The sequence below is a fragment of the Danio rerio genome, chromosome 7 (assembly GCF_052040795.2).
Source record: "Danio rerio strain M-AB ecotype USA chromosome 7, GRCz13ab, whole genome shotgun sequence".
NCBI lineage: Eukaryota > Metazoa > Chordata > Actinopteri > Cypriniformes > Danionidae > Danio > Danio rerio.
This window is the reverse complement of record NC_141027.1, coordinates 8579069-8597500: the sequence shown is the minus strand read 5'-3', so window position 1 is coordinate 8597500 and position 18432 is coordinate 8579069. Positions and strand designations below refer to the sequence as shown.

General features: G+C 39.1%; 1 long non-coding RNA gene across 1 annotated transcript in view; it reads left to right on the top strand.

Annotated features, from left to right (window-relative positions):
* LOC147835899 (uncharacterized) overlaps positions 1–13946 on the top strand; it is a 34249-nt gene extending 20303 nt beyond the window's left edge. The window contains exons 2-3 of the long non-coding RNA XR_015495297.1: positions 3825–3901; positions 13437–13946. This is a non-coding gene — a long non-coding RNA (uncharacterized LOC147835899). The remainder of the gene's footprint in view (positions 1–3824; positions 3902–13436) is intronic.
* The last annotated feature ends 4486 nt before the right edge of the window (positions 13947–18432 follow it).

The window sequence follows — 18432 nt, the reverse complement described above, 5'->3', positions numbered from 1 at the left end:
TTCCCAAATCCACATGCAGAGGTGTAAATGCAAAAATTTGGTATAATTTTAAAGAAAACCCTTTGCATTTTCATAAAACACTATTGAAAGTGTTTAAAATAGCTGTATATGTTGTCTGTGTTATAATAAACACCTAAAAAAGAGGCGCTTCTTGTTTTTTTTTATAAACTCAAATTTGAAAGTGTACCTTTTAGGTTCTGTGTGGTTGTTACGTGCCGGCTTAAGCACGCAACAAAATGAAGGGAACCCAAACCAAGTTGAATGTAATAATGCAAAAAGATATTTATTTAAAGGTTACAAAAAGACAAAAATGATAAAATAAAATAATGTGCAAAAAGGGGTATCAAAGTAAACAAAATAAATGTCTAACCTAACAATATTCAATACAACAAATTACACTGGAGCAAAGTTCAAATAAACAAAATTAATATAAGAGGTGGGTAAGCCAAAGGAAGTCAAACGAAAAAACGGTCCTCCAAAGCAGTCTCTCCAACACAGTTTGGAAGCTCCTTTTATAAAGCCTGAAGATTAGCCGCACCTGCTGCATCATAACGAGTCACCTGTTTAGAAACAGAAAGCAAAACCCAGGAAACAGAACGAACCAATCACAAACCCATAGCAGTGGTCTAGCGTGCTGTAATTAATTTTGGTGGTTCCTGCACATGTCTGTAATCATAGGAAAAAAGGAAAATGTCTCTCTACTATAATCTTTGCAAAAGTTATTCCATTCCAACTGATGAGAGGTGCTGTACAAGCCACAGGGAGCGATCATTGTTTTCATATTTCACTATTCTTTTGTTTAATCAAACATAATTCACTGTGTTTGGACCACGTCAGACATATAAAAGGATTACTTATGCACATCACCTCAAAAACAGAGGAGAAATGTCCCTGAAGGGCACAGCATAAGGTGAGAGATGACAGCTGTCTGTGCTATCTGGGGCTGCTTAGTGATCATAAATATATTGTTTTCACTTCTGCGCCATGGAAACACCGCGATTCATTCGGCAACTGTTTGATATGCGAATATAATTCAGTAAAAAGAATGCTAGAACCGTATGAGCACCGGCAAGAGCTTTTATTTGAGCTATAACTTGTACATGTGTCATATAAAAAATATGAAAATGAACCAATGTTCAATACCCAGCTCGGGTATCCAAAATACTGTGTATTTAAGTGTAAATAACTTTTGTACAGTAGAATAAAAACCAAAGTGATGCAAATGTGCATAAAATATAGATTCTACACTTTCAAACGAAACCATTTATGGGAGTCTGGTGCAATGCTAACCCTTTAAATCTGAAAGCGAAAGTCGATGATGTCACAGACCCGGTCGGCGGAGTTTAACTGGTTAAATAAACACATAACCTTTAACAGATACATAAGACCGAACAATAATGTGCAAGATATTGTGTAAAAGAGGTGTTCAAGGTTGAAGAAAACAAGTAGTGCAACATGATTGTGTGGTACGTTCACAGGCAAACATTGCTTTCCTTACTGAGTCTTTGAAAGATGGAGTTTAAGTAAAGTGTGCGGTGCATATAGAGAGAGGAGTGTTTCTATGAGTGGTGTGTCGAACCCACTCACTTGTGTTAGGCACACTCAGAAACGCACCATGTTTTAGGTATATGGAGTGGTTGTAGGGCTGCAAAATGTGAAGTTTATTCATAAACTAATTTCGAGAGGATCACGTGATGATTATTGAACACAGCTGGTTCTGCGTTCGCATGTATGATCCATCAATCAGGCCACTCCTAATCCATTATAAAGAGCCAGGGTTTTTCACTACAGTCATCTTCGATTTGAAGAATCCCCCCTTTCACACCTACCTCTTCACCTTATCCATCCATGTGGCGGCACGGTGGCCCAGTGGTTAGCACTGTTGCCTCAAAGCAAGATCATCACCGGTTCTAGTCCTTTAACAGGCCGGGGGTTGTTCCAGTGCGTAGTTTGCATGTTCTTCCCGTGCTCGCGTGGGTTTTCCCCGGTTTCCTCACACTACAGTCAATCTCTCATCCTGCAGCATATCTCTTCACAGCATTCGTTTTAGTCGTCAGCTCTTATCAAGGGGGGAGTTGTCGAGATCTACCTGAGCTCAAGGCTCCCCTCTCGTCCTGCAAATGGGAGGGAGACCAGGGCTCAAGGACCTTTTGAGATATTTGAGATGAACTTGACTAATACTTGACACTAGATTTGATTGGTGATCTTCAAAAAAATATAATGGGTAAATAAGAAATAACGTCAAAAATCAAAAGCATTTTCAGCGTCGCCTCTCTTTCACTCGCTTTCACCGTAACTCAAGCTGCATTTTGAGTGACGTGTCCAGAAACCATATCTAACTGCAGAGATAAGATTTTGTGGATGCTAAAGGCTAATTTGTACTAATCTTGTCTCGTGAAAACACAAGCCAACATTTATACAATTTTCACACAGAAAGCAAGATGCTTTCTAAAAACTGTTTTACAGATATGGAAATAAATATAAACTACATGGAGTGTTTTTTTCTTAATATATGCTGTAATAAATTTGAATGTGCATTTTTTTCTTATTTACCATGTGTACATAGACATTACATTAAACATGAAACAAGATCATGAATATTTACCTGAAAGTTTTGGAAAAGTCATTGAAAAGTCTTGGATTTTTAGCAGTAAAAATGTGTATGAACTTTGGACAAAGCTAAATTGGATGTAGTTTGTGTGTAAATGAGTGTGTATGGATGTTTCCCAGTACTGGGTTGCGGCTGGAAGTGCTTCCACTGTGTAAAACATATGCTGGATAAGTTGGCAGTTCATTCCACTGTGGCAACCCCTGATAAATAAGAGACTAAGCCAAAGAAAAATGAATGAATGAGAAAACAAAAAGAGAAAGTAAGAAGAAAAATGATAATAAATGATTGATATAATGAGGCGACTTGATGGCTCAGTGGTTAGCACTGTCGCTTCACAACAAGAAGGTTGCTGGTTCAAGTCATGGCTGGACCAGTTGGCATTTCTGTGCATGTTCTCCTCATGTTGGCGTGGGTTTCCTCCGGGTGCTCTGGTTTCCCTCACAAGTCCAAACACATGCGCTATAGGTGAATTGAATAAACTAAATTGTCCATAGTTTATGAATGTGTGTAAATGAGTGTATGGGTGTTTCCCAGTACTATGTTGCAGCTGAATGTGTGTAAAACACAAGCTGGAATAGTTGGCAGTTCATGCCGCTGTGGCGACCACTTATAAATAAGGGACTAAGCTGAAGGAAATTGAATAAATGAATAATAAAAGTCAGACAATTAAACTCCTCACTGAGTAATTCAATTATTCTCAGACATCAGTAATTCTAAAAGAAATGTAAATACAAATTTAATGATGTCATTAGTTATTAAGTACTAACACAAAAGCTGCATTTGAACAAACCCTAACCTTAAACGTTCCAACATTTGATGTTATCAAAAACGGCACCGCTAAAAAGATTAATTTTATCCTCTCACATTTTGCGTCGCGCGTAATTCACTTAAGTTGCCCCGTGGAATTTGACCCTGATGGAAACATCCATTGAATTTTAATTAATTATTCGTTTTCAAAGCTGCTATTTAGTTCCCGTTTTGTTCATCTCCACATCTGAAGTCATTACTAAAGCTGTAGGAATGAGCCCTGCAGATTGCGCTGTGACATTGGCTCTGATGTATAGATGGTGGTCTGTGTTTTTGTTTGGGGGAGAATAAATGAATGTTTTCAGTCAGAATTATTATGATCAAATATGTGGCATTGAAATATTTGGCTGTTTGGCGATTGATTCACGGCGTTTGCAAATGTGTGTGCTTTTGTGCTTTTATCCAGGCTGATCTGAGCATGTGTTGGTGCATGGTGTGTGTCACAACATTTTGGAGCAGATGCGTCTGAGATGGAGAAAGAAGGTGAGTGTGAAGTCGCCCTGGGCCGCTTGTCTCTTGAGATTTATTTTTTTGGAGGGTGTGTCAGGGATGTTAGAAGGGTGTGTGTGTGTGTGCGCTTGTTTTTGTGACATATCAGGACACAAATCTGTATAATGGCATAGGTATGACATAGGTATTACAAAAAGGAGGTAAAATATGAGGACATTGGTGACGCCCTCATTTCTCAAAATGCTTATAAATCCTACAGAATGAGTTTAATCAGAGAGTAAAGCTGGACACAGTCTCCTGTGATGGTTGGGTTTAGGGGTAGGGTAGGGTGGGGTGAGGGCAATATAATATACGGTTTGGACAGTATCAAATGAATGGAAACCTATGTAATGTCCCCACTTTTCTTTTCACAAAAACAATTGTGTGTGTGTGTGTGTGTGTGTGTGTGTGTGTGTGTGTGTGTGTGTGTGTGAATAGGAATCTGAATCTATGTGTGTTAGTAAGTGTGAATGTGTGTTTGAATCTGTGTTTGTGTGTGAGTTTGTGTGAGTATGTCTGTGTGAATGTGTCTCTATGTATCTATATATGTTTGTTTCTGTGTTTGGGTTGGAGTGTACATGTTTTTGTGACATATCAGGACACAAATCTGTATAATGACAATGAAATATGAGGACATTGGTGATGTCCTCGTTTCTCAAAATGCTTAAAAATCCTAGAGAATATGTTTAATCGGAGAGTAAAGCTGCACACAGTCTCCTGTGATGGTTGGGTTTAGGGGTGGGGGTGGGGTAGGGTGGGGTGAGGGCAATACAATGTATGGTTTGGACAGTATAAAATGAATGGAAACCTATGTAATGTCCCCACTTTTCACAAAAACAAACGTGTGTGTGTGTGTGTGTTTTTGTGACATCAGGACACAAATCTGTATAATGACATGGGTATGACTCAGGTATTACAAAAAGGAGGTGAAATATGAGGACATTGGTGACGTCCTCATTTCTCAAAATGCTTATAAATCCTAGAGAATGAGTTTAATCGGAGAGTAAAACTGCACACAGTCTCCTGTGATGGTTGGGTTTAGGGGTAGGGTGGGGTGAGGGCAATACAATATACGGTTTGGACAGTATAAAATGAATGGAAACCTATGTAATGTCCCCACTTTTCACAAAAACAAACGTGTGTGTGTGTGTCTTTATTTACATGTGTCAGTGCAAAAATTACAAATTGTAAGTCTTTGAAACCAGAAACAATCAAGAAATCACAATAACATGGTTAAAATACTATGGTAAAAATGTCATTATAATGGAGGTCAATGACCTCAAAAGGTCACACAACAAAAGGGTAGTCGATTTATTAGTGTTGTATTGAGTGTGTTGTTGAGTTTTTTCAGAGCATTTCCCAAAATATGTGTCTAAGGAAAGTTTTATAAATTAATTTTAAGAAGAGCATGTGATGTAGTTGATTGTGGCTGGTCTCATCTGTAATCATCCATAAACCAATCCGATAGATCCGAACATACAATAAATAACCCATTTCACCTTACTTCCATTATCTTTGTTTTGGAAGAATCCCCTTGTCCACCCCATCTCCAACCTTTCCTCCTGTACCAGGGGGAGCTCTCGAGAACTACCTGATCTTGGACCCCTTTACATGCTAATGTAACCCGGCGACCTTCCGCATGGGAGTCGGTTGTCCTAACAAGGAGGCTAAAGACCATGGCCTCTAGCGTCTGTCACTAGAGCACCTTTAGAGGTCAGAGGAGTGAGGTTTACCTGCACAGCACTAACTAGCTGGCCTCTGTTACACTCAACCCCCTAAATTTAGCCCCCATCCGGGTCACGGCATCAAGTAACCCCGCTGGTCCTACTGCACCCAACCCGCTCCGAGCTGGGATCAAACCGGCAACCTTCCGCATAGGAGTCGGTTGCCCTTTCAAGGACTTTAAAGTCCATGGCCTCTAGCGTCAGTCGCTAGAGCATCTTTAGAGGTCAGAGGAGTGAGGTTTACCTGCACAGCACTTACTAGCTGGCCTCCGTTACACTAATTGACCAGGCGGGAGCCCCGAGCTCAATTACCTAGGTTCTCTCCTGGGACAGCATGCCAACCCTGATGTTAGGCTCAGTTTACACTGATACGTTTTAGTTTTAAAACAGCGTTTTAGAATGAAAATGATCCACGTCCACACTGGTGTCTCATTAAGTGCTTCTACACAACTCTCCAACCACACTAAACCACTGAACGTTGGCCAGTCCATCTCAAATCTGACGCTGGATCTCATCTCTCTGTAGACTTTAAGCTCTGGAAAACTCCGGGGTGGTGTACACAGAAGGCGTAACTGTAGCAAAACTTATGTGTTGTAAAACTAAAATGTATTAGTAAAAGCGGTGCCTTAGTATGAAGCAGCATCTAAGTGCGAACACTTGAAATAAGATTTGTCATCAAAAATCATTCCACTTGCTGAAACAGAGAATGTTGTAGCCAATTTAAGACTTAAAGGCCCAGTTTCACAAACAGGGCTTAGATTCATGCCCCATTCACATGGGGCTTCAGCGTCAACGCTTGACTGAAGGCGTGTCTGAAGTTAGGGCACAAGCGATCGTCATAGCAGCGTCAGCCAATGAAATTCAGTCAGCAATAGGCCACTGTCTAGCTGGTGTATTTGCATACAGTGGTCTGATTGGCTGACGCTTCCATCGGCGCTGGAAAAGTTGAGCTAGTCCCAACTTCTGCAGCGAGCAACGCCTCTGAAGTGGCGCAGATGGATCCACAATGCAGTTCGGCAACGCCTGACGTCACCCATTCAAAGTGAATGGGAAGCGTTGACGCTGACGCCCCGTGTGAATGGGGCGTAAGCCAGGACTAGGCCTTGGTTTAATTAGCCTATTCAAGGTGTTGTGGAAAGTTGCGCTGGATCTCGGCAAACATCTTCTAAGTTTTAAAAAAGAGGCTGAGGTCTTCAAAGTTGTCAAGTTGAAGCAATTTATTGTTACAGCAGAGTTGGTCGATCGATCTCTCTCCTACCAATGTTCCAAAACCCACAGTTTATATACAGGCTTTTCCTATAGTCATCATGAAACAGTGGTGTAGCATGAGCATCACGTTATTTCCAGGCTCCAATAGGATTCTAGCCTTTATATTGATGGCTGTATGTTTTTCTGTTTTTGCACATCTTAAAGGTCATATTTCAACACTTTTTAAATGATTCTCCCTATGCATGCTATTGCCGTGCAGGTTGAGCAAAGTTGTTTTTAAGTTGTTTTTGTCATGGTCAATACATCAATACATGTTGCATATGCTGTCTGAATGGTCTTACTTCACCGCTGTTTACTTCTGTGTGTTTTGCCCTGCATCCCTTGAATGTATTTCTATATGTTTTAACAGTGTATTTTAATAGTGGCAGATTATACAGTGATTATATAGTGATTACATAATAAAAGTTCCTCTATAATTCTCCTAAAAAGGCACATTTATAAAAAGTGTTCACACTTAGAAAAATATTACTGGTGTGCACCTGAAGAAAAAACAAATTACACTGACATATTTAAAGACATCTGATCACATGTTATTTTGAGTTGAGGCAGCTCTAGCCTTAAACCTTGTTTGTGAAACCGAAAGAAAATCACCTCAGAGGCCACAGGTTTACTCACTTTTTTATTGTAAAGTCATCTAATTGTATTTTAGGTTGGCTGAAGGTTGCTGAATATCTTTTGAAATATTTTAGCTGCTGTCTGGGCTTTCACTGCCTTTCTGCACCTCCCTTTCTTCGTGTGTTCGATACTTTTTTTCCATGCGTCATCTCATTTTACTACACATAATATTAGCCCCTTTCACACATACAGACCTTGGAAAGGTTGTATGTGTGAACAGGTCCTTTTTGAAAATACCGGTAAATTCGTTCTAGCTCTTTTCCGGAAAGAGAAGTTGTAACATTACAGGCAATTTGCCGGAATGCTGCGCTGTGTGAATGCAGAAGGATGATTGCCGTAATAAGCGCGTGCACGTCTAGAACGTGCTGACGTGAGACACCTGCTTTAGCCAATCACAACAGTCAGACGCATTTACGTCTGCGCGGTTTATGAGAATAAAAGCCTTTGAATATTTTTCTAGACACATTTAGCTGCTAGAAGTTAGTCAGATCACGTTTACATGTTCTTCTTAATGCCAACTGTGTAAATAATCATCGATGAGATGCTTATGATAAGCCGTTGTTTGTTTACTTTCAAGCTTTGCGTGTGCCTGTGAGCGCCTGCACACGCACATATTATGAACATCTCGACATGAGAAAGTGATCCTGCGAAAGTTGTTCACAATATTGATCATCCACAGAGTTTGTAATTTAGTCAAATGTTTACAAATACAAGCGCAGCCGTTTAAAGCTCATTTGTGGTGAATGATGTCAGAATTTACCGGTATTTTGGAATGGATGTGTGAATGCTCTTTTCCGGAAAATTTCCGTAACGTCCTCGCCTGTGTGAACAGCGCTTTTGTCAATATACCGGTAAAGTCGTTCCGGAAATTTTCCAGATCTTTTCCGGTATCACTGTGTGAAAGGGGCTATTATTTGTAAGCTAGTTAGATTGGTTTTCTTTGCGTATATATGGATTTCTTTGGTTGTTACCAACATCTGGTGAACATTTCAAGTCATCAGCACCTTTAGAAATACATTTTCTGAGAAAAAGGGCGATGTGTTCAATACTCATTTCCCCCACTGTATAAATGTATTGCAAAAACGCCTCTGAAGTGAAAACCTTTTATTAGTGACAGGAAGCAGAGACTGAAACAACACCTGAGACAAACACTCAGATGAAGAGCGTCCTGCTCTCCTGACGCTCAGCACTCAGTCACTCAGCATTAGCACTGCATGCGCTGCGGTCCACAGGTCAGCCACAGGTCAACCGCAGGTCAGTCAGAGGTCAACCAGTAGCAAACACAGAGGACATGCTGGCGTGAGCCGCTCAATGTCAGTCTATAATGCAGAGTGACAGAAACATGCTGATCTATCGAGTTTACAGTGGGATTCTCCGCTGACAGAGAGAAAGCCGCTGTCATGATGGACCCCAGGAGTCAATCACTGAGGGTTTTATTCAGTGGCAAAGAACAAGGAGAATAGTTGGAAAATAAAAACACAATTAGCCGATATTAAATTAAATTATTAGAAATAATTGTAATATTAAAATTTATTTTAATATTTTGTTTATAAATATGGAATGTAAAATGTTAAATAAAACGTATTGTTTTCAGCACATTTCTAAACATAAGTTTTAATAACTCATCTCTATTTTGTCTTTGTCATGATGACAGTAAATAACATTTGACTAGATATTTTTCAAGACACTTCTATACAGCTTAAGGTGTCATTTAAAGGCTTAACTAGGTTAATTAGGTTAAAGTCAAGGTAATTAGGCAATTCATTGTATAACGGTGCTTCGTTCTGTAGACAACTGAAAAAAATAGATTGCGTAAGGCGGCTAATAATATTGACCTTAAAATGATTAAAAAATAAATTTAAAAATGATTTTATTCTAGCCGAAATAAAACGGATAAGACTTTCTCCAGAAGAAAAAATAATATAGGAATTACTTTGAGAAATTCCTCCCTCAGTTAAACTGTTAAAAATAATTTGGAGAAATCAAGGGTGTAGAATTAGCATGGACAGAGGGGACGCGTCCCCCCTAATAGCCACTGATTATTACAATGTCCTCACCAACAATTTAATCGCCTCCAAAATAAATAATGCTTTGTTGAAATTTTCCAGCCAGGCTTACCGTGCAAGACATGGAAATAAGCAGCTATATTTCAGTGTTAAGCTGGATTTATACTTTCGCCTGGCGCCACACTGCGCACCTTCGTTGACTGCGCGCAGACCTCGGGAAATGGAAGAGGCTTTTATACTCACTGCGTTCGCCGTTGGGATATTCTTTAAAACGACAGGGGGCGGGCAGAAGAATCTGACCTCAAAATCAGACGGATAAACAGAAGTAGAAAGTTTCCGGAACTAAGTCATATCATTAACATCATTCAGTATTTTTAGGCTAATTATTTTGATTGTTTTTATAAATTAATTTAATGATTATAAAGATTTTTTTAACAATTAAAGATTTTTTTTAATCAAACTTTGATACATCACTTGCCTTTGTATATATCTCGGACAGTTTTACCTATTAAAATATTAATGAGGAGAGAACATGAGTTGCTCTACAAATATATTTTTCATTATGGAAAGAATAAAAGCAAAAAAAAGTACGCTTACTAAAAATACAGATGTTTTTTAGATTTAGCCCGCTCCACAGTTCACACATTACTGTCTGGCTAGTTTCTGTACTATACTTATGCTAAAAAGACAATAATAGTCCAACATTCCTGCCCATCATCACTAATAAAGCCCAGAGAAACGCCATTAGTATATTGTAAACCTTTAGGTTTAAATATTCTTTCTCAGTTATCAAAGAAAATATTCTGTAATAACTTCATAATAGTTTTGTAACTATTAAATAGTTTTAAATTCACATTTGTATATACATCAGTGTAAAAATATATGACTGGTGAAAAACATATTCTGTAATTGTGTATTCGGGTCTCCACTTTTCCCATGGCCTCTTTTAGTTTTAACAAACTTATCCTTCAGGTTTTTTAAAACCTTTTAACAAAAACGTTCTCCTTTCCCTCGGCTGTTGCTATTTTTAGGCAAGAATTATTGGTCATCTGGTTATCTCTATGATCACGGATCATAAAGATGTGTGTACAGTCATACGGTTTCAGACAAAATCTCTTTAAAGTGTTTCATATTCAACTTAAATCAAACGCGGCGATGTGCGCACTGTCCGCCTGAGCCTCAAAAAATGCCCTGCGCACTGCCAGCTGAAATCATGTCGCACACACCCAAATCGAACATCCGCAAACTCTACGATGACGTCACATTCGCCGCGCACGCTCAATAGAACAAGCGGACGCGTCAAGTATAAACCTTGAACCAGGCTTAAGTCACTTAAAGTCAAGTTTGCTACAAGGCCACCATAATACTAAGCATGGATGTGCAATTAATAAAAGAATAGTTTCGATTTTGGCTTCCACTACGATTATTAAAAAAACAACAATCGAGATTAAATGGTTATTGTGTCATATGCCTCCACCTTTCCAGACGTTTGCGTTCATTCCTTGTCAAAGTAAAATCATGTAAATTTACTCTTGCAGCATTAGAAATGATTGATTTCGTGTTGTTTTTATTACTAATTGTATTTGATTGATTTATTTATTTAAATTTTTTTTTAACCGCAAAATAGAACATGTGCTGTTCTGTTTGCACGCTGAGAGAAAGAAAATAACATGGACATGTAAAGTCACCTTTTAGCTTTAAGTGGATAAATGGCAATATTATACTTGCAAGAATGTCGGTGGTGAGTGATTATGCACCAATAAGCCCTCACTAAAAGCAAGTGTTTATTAAACTACCTTTTTGTCAGACATTCCTTTAACTTTACATCTTAAATATGAAGTTACATTTTAATTTTACAATTGGGGGGGCTGTTGGTGTTAAAATAGTCCCCACCAATATCAAATGCAAATCCACGCCCTTGGGAAAAATATTTAAAACTGAAAACAAATTCACAGGAGGGGCGAAATTCGGTACTCCACCAAAGAGTGCAGTCAAAAATTTGATCTTATTTGGCAGCAAGTGCTGACATATATAAAACAAATAGATCCAAACTTAATATTTTCAGTTTGACCGTTGTTTGTTTCTCACATTTTCTTTTCTTTCCTTTCCTTCCTTTATTTTATTTTATTTTCTATCTAAATTATTTAATTTTTTTATTTTATATTTGCTAAGCCTATTGTGACTTGTTGTGTGCATGTATATACTGCTGAAGTCAGAATTAATAGCCCCCCTTTATGCTGTGGCGACCCCTGATGAATAAAGGGACTTAGATGAAAATAAAATAAATTTCAAGAGTTCACACTTAGCAGATGATTGATTGTAAGCAAGTTTGGCATGCTGTCCCGGGAGAGAGCCCTGAGCCCAAAAGGTCCTTGAGCCCTGGGCTCCCTCCCGTTTGCAGGGCGAGAGGGAGACTTGAGGTCAGGAAGATCTCGACAACTCCTTCTTGATAAAAACTGATGAATAAAAATTGAAAGCTATGGAAAGATATGCTGCGGGGTGAGAGATTGACTGTAGTGCTAAATTTAGATTGATCAATTCACTTGCTGTGCATGTTTTTGGAATGTGGGTGGAAACCGGAGGACCCGGGGAAAACCCACGCAAGCACGGGAAGAACATGCAAACTACGCACAGAAAAGACCACCGGCCTGTTAAAAGACTAGAACCGATGACGTTCTTGCTGTAAGGCAAAAACAGTGCTAACCACTGGGCCACCGTGCCGCCCTATGGGAAAGGTGAAGAGGTAGGTGTGGAAGGGGGGATTCTTCAAATCGAAGATGACTGTAGTGAAAAACCCTGGATCTTTTTAGTGGGTTCGGAATGGCCTGATTGGTGGATCATGCATGCTAATACAGAACCAGCCGTGTTCAATCATAAATGATCCTCTCGAAATTAGTTTGAATAAACTTTACGAATGAATGAAGTTAATCAGGTTTCGAAAAAAAGTATTACTTAATATTTAAGTCAGACTGATAAGTGGAGATGGCTAGTAAAGCTCATTTGATTCAGCTGAACTTTTTACAGTGAACCCAAAATTATGCTAAATGTTTGTATATTTTAGTGTGTCTATTTGTGTTGCTGTGAGGCAAATGTATCATCCGTTTTGTTGACTGTTAATTGTGCTGACAGTATTCTGAATAAATTGGCATAATTAGACAAAATTAGTGATGCAACTGAGGCAAAACTCTGTGTGTGAATGTTATTTTAGAGAGAACTGCAACTCTGTCACACCAATTTCAACAAAAAGTCGATTATGTTTTTCTCTTTCACATCGAGCAAATGAACCCAGACATCCACACGCTCATTTACGGTTGAAGTCAGAATTATTACCCCCCCCCCCCCCCCCCCCCCCCTGAATTATTAGACCCCCTCTTTATTTTTTTACCCAATTTCTGTTTAACGGAGAGCAGATTGTTTCAGCACATTTCTAATCATAATAGTTTTAACAACTCATCTCTAATAACTGATTTATTTTATCTTTGACATGATGACAGTAAATAATATTGGACTAGATATTTTTCAAGACACTTCTATACAGCTTAAAGTGACATTTACAGGCTTAACTAGGTTAATTAGGGTAACTAGGCAGGATAGGTTAATTAGGCAAGTTATTGTATAACGTTGGTTCTTTCTGAAGACATTCGAAAAATAATGCTTAAAGGGGCTAATAATTCTGTTCTTAAAATGGCTTTTAAAAAATTAAAAACTGCTTTTATTCTTGCTGAAATAAAAACAAATAAGACTTTCTCCAGAAGAAAAAATATCATCAGACATACTGTGAAAATTTCCTTGCTCTGTTAAACATCATTTAAGAAATATTTCAAAAAGAGGGGGGCTAATAATTCTGACTTCAATTGTATGTGTGTGTGATGCTCAGATAAACACTAGCTTTGCTCTCTCCATTTCTCTGCCCAGAGCTCCTCTAGAGGAAGTCAAAGCGTTTCAGTAATGGCTCTTTTGGGAGGTGCTAATCTGCCGGACAGCAGAGATGTGTGAAAGACATTGAGAGAGCATTTCACTCAGCCATCGCTTTAAAAGGAGCTCCACACAACGGACATAAAGAGCTGCTTTACTCTCCTCTTCTGTCTGTTTCTTCACCAGTGACCTTGCACTTTGAAAGAGATGGACAAAAAGTCCATCCTCCGGTGATAAAAGCGGGTTTGTGAACAGATCGTTTTTTTGTAGAGGTAAAGTGTTCAAATATTTTCGTATCTCCTGTTAATGTGAATTGATATGTAGTTTGCATATCGATTTCTCTCGGTTGAATGAAACACTATACACTAATTTACCAATGCATTTATCAGAGTATTTTGACCATTTATTATTGTCGTTGTTTATTATTTATCACAAATTGTTCGTTCCTGTCAATAAAAACAAGACTTCACTTTGAATAAAACCAAAGACGTGGCTATTCAGAGAAAAGGCTCCAGGTTTTGGTGCTTTCAGTGTCTAGTAAGCCCACAGGCTGTGATTTCACAAGTCAACTTGAGTGCAAAAGTGACACCTCGGTTTCTCCTAAAGGACGATTAAAAATGAACAAACAAATGAATAAATATTGAATGTATAATGTCAATAATTAAATGCTAATACAATATGCACTCAAAGCAGGATGCACATAATAACCCTAGCTGTTATTCACCTTATTCTTCTTGTACAAGCGGGCGCAGCCATTTGAATCTTTTTGGTTGGAGACTTCCGCTCTTAGGGCCTACTCACACTATGCTATCTGAACCCTGCCCCTGTATCGTTTGAGAAGTGTGAGTGCTCTGAATCGGGCTTAGGCATGGTTCACTTGACTGGCCCTGGCCTGGTTGGAAGAGGCTCGCCTGAGCGTAGTTCACTTGGGCTTTGTAAAAATGCGCCTAGCCCGAAACTGAAAGCGAGACGTAAATTTTAAGATACTATTTCATATGGATTTATTAATCATTCTTACTGTTCAATGAACGCAAACTGTAATAGTTTATTAAAGACTCAAACCCCTAACTGCGCGACAGGTGCACCTTCAGCAAACCTCCTAATTCCTGCAGCACGAGGGCTTTATGATTGTTTATGAGCGCCAAAAGTGGCGGATCTGTTCGGCAAAATATTTGACTGCGTGTCACTGAATATCAAACGACTTAAACGATTTAACTAAAGCAATCTGCACTGTGCTGAGCGAGAGCGCTTCTGACCAGCGCATCATCAATGACGTAAGCGTGCCCAGGCCTAAATGTAATGTGAGTGCGGGCCTTCGGGGGAGATGGGTGGGGAGACAAGCGTGCTTTGGCCCGGTTCAAGACAACTGTACATAGTCTGAGTATGCCCTTATTTACTTCCATTCACTTTTAGAGGGTAAAAACAGCTTGTTATGCTGCTTGATGTTGCAAACTTATATTTTCTTGTTGTGTTATTCTACTTGGTCTATATAGTCATGAACACACTTGTTTGTAGCTTTCTGACGTTAATTATTCCTAGTCAATTCTTCCATAGGAAACTGAATTGTAAGTTTGAAAACAATCTAACATCGAGCATACTTGCAATTGAAGAATATGGTCAATAAAGAAAATGTGTGGTGTCAGCAGCTAGCTCTCTGCAACTCTCACATGGTCGCCCACTGAAGCTAAGCAGGGCTGCGCCCGGTCAGTATCTGGATGGGAGACCACATGGAAAAGCTAGGTTGGTGCCGGAAGGGGTGTTAGTGAGGCCAGCAGGGGGCGCCCAACCTACTGTCTGTGTGGGTCCTAATGCCCCAGTATAGTGACGGGTACTCAATGCTACTTATTGAGCACCGTCTTTTGTATAAGACGTTAAACCGAGGTCCCGACTCTCTGTGGTCGTTGAAAATCCCAGGATGTCTTTCGAAATGAGTAAGGGTTTAACCAGTTTAAGCCAGTTCTGCCCATCATGGCCTCCTATCCCTCCCCATATCATGATTGGCTTAATCACTCTGTCTCCTCTCCACCAATCAGCTGGTGTGTGGTGTGCGGTCTGGCGTAAAATAGCGGTCGTTGTGTCATCCAGATGGATGCTGTGCACTGGGGGTGGATGAGGAGATTAGTTGTAAAAGTGCTTTGAGTGCCCAGAAAAGCGCTAAATAAATATAAGGAATTATTATTATTAACAAAACCCCTCATTTTGATTGTTGCCAGGGTATTGTTGTATGGTTGCTAAGGTGCAGTTTTTTTTTTTAGCAAATAGGTAAGAAGTTGCTATTAAATAATAAATAAGTACCAGAAATCTTAAACATCAAATGTACCTACCTGATAACACAAACTAACAATAAATATAATTATTTAAATGAAATGCCGAGTGGCACAGTGGATCAGTGGTTAGCACTGTCCCCTCACAGCAATGAGGTCCCTGGTTCGAGTCTTGGCAGGGTCAGTTGACATTTCTGTGTGGAGTTTGCATGTTCTCCCCTTGTTGGCATGGGTTGTCTTCCAGAGCGAGTTGGTTGGTGTAGTGATTTTGCGTTTGGTGTGATAAAAGTTATATACTGTAGTCACTAAGTGTTATTTTGAATTGTGTTTACCCGTTTTGGTGTGTGTGTGTGTGTGTGTGTCAATCTTGACTTTTGCTTGTTGTTTATCCATTGGTACCCCCTCCCTTCCTCCTTCTTTGTTTTTGATTTGTTTGTTGATTTTGTAAATATTGTGCTCTGTATATACATGGTGAGAAGCAGTATGAGTTGGACGCCACACTTTTGTGTAAATATTTTCTTCTTCATTTTTATTCTAATTTTTTTTTCAGTCAGGGAGGTAGAAGTAGTTTTTGTATTTTTATTTTTGTTAATTTTTTAGGTGTATTTAGTTTCATTTGGGTGTTAAGGTAAAGTGTACTTTTTGATCTTTATTTTTATTTATCTGTGGGTCCTCTCCGAGGTATTTGGCTTCACCTTTTGTGTGTTTAAAAAAAAAGAAAATGGAAAAAAGGACTAATAATCAGACTGATTTTATCTGTTCAGTGTTCTTTTATGTTGCATCCTTGACCTTCGACCAGGGTCGTAACATTACTACAGACTAAATCAACTGCTGGGTTTTAGTTTTTTATTTTTATTTAAAGGTGCAGTAGGTGATCTGCCAAAATGCTAACCGCTTGGTATATTATCTTTGGATGGCGGGGAGAGACTGTGATTTAAAGCCACACCTTGTGAAAGCGCGAACGCCAGTTATTCAGTGTTTGGCTGGCGGCATGCAGGAATTACATCTATTACTTAGCCACACTTACATGCTATTTCAGAGCGAATATTCAGAGTAGTGGTAAACACTATAGGAAGGCTATCATTGTTCAAAAATGACCCAATATGAATATAAAAGCAACTTCAGCTCAATAAAGCAGGTTAGGCGGAATAGCGCTATTTACTGGTGTTTTGTTGTTAAACTAAATATAAATCTACATTATAGATGCTGTCAAAGGACCTTATGAAACTGAAAATAATCACATCAATCTTTCACCAGGAGATTTCAGTGGCTGAACAACACGTCTGTGCATATAAGTCATTCATAACAACACAATCTACATCAGCTCTGCCTGACCAAAATAATTTTAAAACAGAACATGACCTGTCCAACAGTAATACTTCAGCCATCTTTCCTCCAGTGTGCAAAAGTAACTCCAATATTGAATCAGGATTTTAAAAAGTTTCAATTCAGCATTTGATTTCACCGTGTCTGTGATTGTCTCGTGAACGAGCAGCACTCAGGCGGGCACGCTTGAATGGCAGATCTGCGTGAACAGAGATGCGCAGAAGTCCGAATCGACATTTGCTGACAGACAGTTTGAGCTACTTATCGGAATTATGGCAGATGTCGGCCCGACAATTATTAATTGGATGAACATTTTTTAGTTTTATGCCTGACCCAGAATATAAAAATACATATAAACACATTTAGATCATTTACTTTAATCATTAATATTAGACTGTGAAGAGACTTTCAACCAGCACAACAATACATGTTTCTGAAGACAATCACCTACTGCACCTTTAATCGTGGCGATTTTATAATGGCTTGAAAGCGCTTGAACTGGCTGACTGAAAAATAAAAGTCAGTGTTCATATACCCCATTTACATTCAAACCAACAACATTCTGGGAAACAAATTCTTTAGCTGTAGGCAGGTATAATCACCAGATTTTACCATGCATTTTTAGTTTTTTTACTCACTGGCCCAAGTCAAATAAGTCATTCTTCAAGTTTAAAAAAAAAAAAATTCTGGTTCACTAGATATTGCTTAGCTTTCTATGCTTCAATATGTCTCTGCAGTGCAAACCAGGTGCTTATAAAAGTTGTAGTGGAAACCTCCTCGACAAGCCGCGTGATATTTGAAGCCTGAGTGTTCTACTCGCTTCATTTTTTTTTTGCCTAAGTTATACTTTGTAAAAAAGGAGTTATCATCTGTAAGTACAGTTTGCAGCTAATACAGTCGTGCACTGTTTGAGGTTTGCTGGTCCTGCGTCAGAGGCCCGTGTGAGTTCAGCATTTAAGATGTGTTGGGCTCAAACGCGCACTGACATCTCACCTTGCGAGAGTCAGCAGAGGCTTTTAAGATCCTCCCAGAGCCGTCATACTGCTTTGCCTTCACTTAATGGAGTGCTTTTCTCCAAAGCATCTGCCTCTCTGCTTGTCGCCATCTCTATTTCATTACTGAAACGTCACGCACTGTATCGCAACGTGCTGGTGTCTCTGTCTCTTAAAATCATGCCTCGGTTTTCAGAGGTTGATCTTGTGGTTCATCTTTCATGGCTGCTTGACCCAGTGTGCATTAAAATGTCTTTATTTTCTCCAGTTAAATAGGAAATAGTAGCGTATACATGAAGAAGGATACAAACATTGCATAATCACACAAGCTTTATCAATCCAGCAGACACACAACGTCAGTAAAATTTGGTTAGATTTAGGTCACCAGTGTCTAAGGACAATGTTATTTTGACA